This window comes from Castor canadensis, chromosome X (assembly GCF_047511655.1).
Source record: "Castor canadensis chromosome X, mCasCan1.hap1v2, whole genome shotgun sequence".
Lineage (NCBI taxonomy): Eukaryota > Metazoa > Chordata > Mammalia > Rodentia > Castoridae > Castor > Castor canadensis.
This window is the reverse complement of record NC_133405.1, coordinates 1198211-1202648: the sequence shown is the minus strand read 5'-3', so window position 1 is coordinate 1202648 and position 4438 is coordinate 1198211.

The window sequence follows — 4438 nt, the reverse complement described above, 5'->3', positions numbered from 1 at the left end:
CGCCGCCCGCCTTCTTGTTGACTGCATCCCCGCCCCGCGCCCGCCCTGCGCCCGGCCCGGCCCGGCCCGGCGAGAAAGCCTTAATTGGTAAAATCGCCCAGGAGCCGGGGGCGGAGGGTGGGGTGCGGGGGCACGCCATCAGCTCGAGTGCCCTGGCCGCCTGGCGACGCCGCCCCCCAGGATGAGCTCACCGCTCAGCGAGGGCCTCCAGGCCCCGTGGTGTGTGGGGTAGGGGAGGCTCACCTCCAGCTCGGGATCTGAGGGGCCCAAGTCTAGGCCCAATCCCAAGGACTCTGAGTGACTAAGTTCAGGGGAGCTGAAAAGGCTCAGCTCTAAGGCCACCTTTTCCACAGTCACCGTGGCCGTCCATTTCCATTCAAGTCTGGGCTGGCCACACAAGTCAGATCCTGCACCCTGGGGTGGGGGGCAGCAGGCCATTGTAGGTGTTCACTGAGTGCTTACTATGCACAAGGCCTCAGCAAGCAACATGAACTGCAGGGCCTTGAGCCCAGTGATGAACAAGTCACCTGGCTGCCACGGATTTGCCTCCTGCTAAGTGCAAAGCCTGGTCTGGGAGCAAGGAGCAGAAATGTACTGAATTCTCAGTGCAGCTGGGTGTGGTCCCAAAGCCTAGCAGTGTGTGGTGGGGTGCAGCCAAAAAGTCTAGTGTCTGTGGAGCTGGTGGACACAGCCACGCCCTGGCACTGACAGGCTCTCTCTTCCTCTTCTACATGGCCATTTCCTGATAGCTTCAGAGTCAAGTCAAATGTCACTTGCCAGTGGGGAAGCCACACAGAGCAGAGCCATGTTGCTTTGGCAGTACTGAGGGTACTGGGTGTTTGTAGGAAGGCATTCTATCACTTGAGTCCCTTCACCAGCCAGCAGTGCCACTGGAACATTTTGCCTGCAATCCCCAATAGGAGCTACATGTTACATCCTGACCAAGTACGTGCGTACACACACAAACTGAAACGAACATTTCGTAGCAGGACACTTTCCCTCACTACCTGTAGTGTGCTCTGATATTTTCTATTCTTGTTTTGTTTCATTTTGTTGAGACAGGGTCTCACCATGTAGCCCAGGCTGGCCTTGAACCTGTGATCCTCCTGCCTCTGCCTCCTGAATGTTGGGATTATAGATGTGTGCCATCAACACAACCAGCATTTTCTGTTTTTCTTCATCAAAAGGAGAATGAAAGGCTGGGCGCCAGTGGCCCATGCCTGTAATCCTAGCTACTCAGGAAGCAGAGATCAGGAGGATTGCGGTTTGAAGCCAGCCCAGGCAAATAGTTCATGAGACCCTATCTTGATAAACCCTTCACAAAAATAGGGCTGGTGGAGTGGCTCAAGGTGAAGGCCCTGAGTTCAAGCTCCAGTACCGCAAAAAAAAAAAGAGAGAGAGAGAGAGAAAAAGGCATGGTCAATCACACCTGTAATTCTAGCTTCTCAGGAGGCAGAGGGATCCAGGAGGATGGAGGAATTCAAGGCCAGCCCACACAAAGGTAGCTTCAAGACCCTGTCTCAAAAAGAAAATAAATAAAAACAAAAGGGCTTGGGGCATAGCTCAAGTGGTAAGAGGGCTGGTCTAGTGCGTGCAAGGCTCTGGGTTCAATCTCCAGCATGAAAGAAAGAAAAAGAAAAAGAAGAACAGAGAAGAGGGGGAGGAGGGGAGGGAGAGGGGATGGAAGTAGAGGAGAGAAAAGGAGAAAAGAAGGAATAAAGAAATAGGGGGGATGGCTGGGGGTATGGCTCCAGCTGTAGAGCACCTGCCTAGCAAGCATGAAGCCCTGATTTCAAACCCAATACTGCCAAAAAAAGAAAAAAGAAATAGAAAAGAAAGAGGGAAGAACAGATGGAGCCAGGAAGGGCAGGAGTTTGGTCATACTTGCTGAATGAATTTGGCAATCTGTAGTCTAACTTGAATATTAAGGTGCTGGTTGCCTTCCAGGCTCTCTGCATCCACTGCTGCCTTTCCTGGCTCTGCTGGCAATGACATTTCACACCTTGACTCACCATGGGAGCCACCAAACAGTGCCAGGATCTCCCACTGTTCTCTCCAGTAGTAGCTCCTCTGCTGGGGAGGCCGGTGGGTGAGCTTCACTTGCTAGACTAGAGGCCTGAGTCAGGCCATGAGGTGGCTTTGCTGGATTCATGGCCAAACTGTCCTTTGAGGGGGGACCCACCTACCATGGCAATGTAGAGCCAGGAGTAGAATAGGTGGTGGCTGAGCCTCAGGACTCCCACTGCATTTGAACTCTGTACTCACTCACTGCACAAGTTCTATAAACACAAGAAGTTACTTCTTTGCCTCAATGTCTTCCAGGTCTAGCAGCATAAAGATTTGTATACTGCCACTGTTCCCTGGTGAAGATCTCCTTGTGTTGAAGAAATGTTTTTAAGCAAACTTTTTTCCTTACCATTTTCAATCTTGCTGGAATCGCAAGTTGTACAATATAGTTCTTCAAAGCAATTCCCCATTCTTAAAGGGAAAAACTCAATTTTCCTTTTTTCTTTTTTTTTTATTTTGGTGGCACTGGGGTTTGAACTCAGGGCTCACAAGCATTCTACTACTTGAGCCATTCTGCCAGCCCTTTTTTTGTGTGTTAGGTATTTTTGAGACAGAGTCTCAAACTATTTGCCCAGGGCTGGCTTTGAACCTTGATCCTCCTGATCGCTGCCTCCTGAGCAACTAGGATTACAGGTGTAAGACACCATCTGGCCTCAGTTTTCTTATTCTTGCTTGTAATCAGCTGCTTCCCCTCTGATTACACCCCCAATGTCCACTCTGCCTGTCTTTCTCAGGAAGAACTCCCCAGAGACCCTCAGAATGTGCTGTATATGCCCATCCTGCCTGAGAGATGTGAGGTGAGTCAAGTCAGTACCCAATGGAGCAGGTACTGACTGCGGGTAATGTTTCCATGAGTGAAATGCTGTCCTCACAAACGTCTGTCTTCCCCTACCCTGACATCCTGATTCTCCCTCTGCATGATGGGGGTGTGCTGTATCTTCTTCGCTCTTTTGGCTAAGGGCGTGCCTGGCTTCTAGTGGTCTAGGACAGAGCTGCACTGCAGTGGGGCTAGACTTAAACGTCAGGTATCCGTGGGGCGGGTGTAAGAAGATCATCACAGTTCAGTTTCCTGATGCCCTACGTGCTGGGAGCTCATAGCGGGGCAATTGGGGGAAGGTGGACGTAAAAGGCAGAGTGCTAAAGCAGGTACGGGGAGTGTTCCTCAGGGAGAAGGCAAACCTAAAATTCCTTGACCTCATAAGGAAACAGCTTGGATCTATGTGGGGAGGGGTGACATGGGGGAGGACTGAACAAGCACTCTGTACACACAGTCTTCTGGGAGAGGGGCCAGCACTGCAGAAGGCAGATTGGAGAGGGGCTGGGGAATGTGATTTTGCCAAAACTAAAAACTCCATGAGGCGGCCGTTGAATGGACCAGGGCATACACACGCACGCACACACACATGCTTGCTCACACCCATTCTGAGAGAAAATGAGCAAGCTTCTGCCCAAGGCTCTCCTGTCTTACTGCCGTGCTGTGCTGTGTCCTCAAGGACCCACACACCTCCTCCCATAATTCTGGGAAGAGGACCATGCCTTCGCTCGAAAACCCAGTCAACAGCAAGTCTCCTTCACTAGGGTCTTTGTGTATGGTCAAAGCAGGGCTCCTTTTCCTCACTACTATCTAAGTGTCTGTCTCTTCAAACCCCCCCCCCAATTTTTTTTTTGATGTGAGTATGGTTTGAACTCAGGGCTTCACTCTTGCAAGGCAGGCACTCCATCGCTTGAGCCACACCCCCAGTCCATTTTGTTCTGGCTATTTTGGAGATGGGGTCTCCTGAACTATTTGCCTGGACTAACCTTGAATCTTGATCCACCTGATTTCAGCCTCTCAAGTAGCCAGGCGTGAGCCACCAGCGCCTTACCCTATGGAATATTGCCTGTGACCCTCACCAGCTGGAGCTGCGCGCTCTTTCCTCTTCTCCCCAGCCCCAGGCATCATGTAAGAGACCAGGCATCCCAGGCATCTCTGTTCCCCTTAGCTCTCACCCTGTCCAGTAAGGGGCACCCTACTTGGTTGATATGACAACCACTGTCTTTCCACAGGACAGTCGTTTTCTGGGCAAGGCCCTCACCAACAGTTAGCCACAGTCTGGGAGCCTCAGCAAGCCTTGGCAGACTCCCATGGTTTGCCACCACCCTCTGCGCCCTGCCTGTCTACTAACATGGGACATGCCAGGTTCAGGAGCTACTCCACCAGGAGAACACGCTCCTTTAGGTCCCCCAGGATCCCAGGTGGACAGAATGGTGGGTTAGGTAGGCACGCAGTGTCTGCAAGCGTCACAACGGTAGGTGCCCTTGGCCGTGCCCGTTGGCACACCGGGCCCTTGGAAGGCTGCTTGGTCCTGGAGTGCTGGCGGCCTCCTGGTCC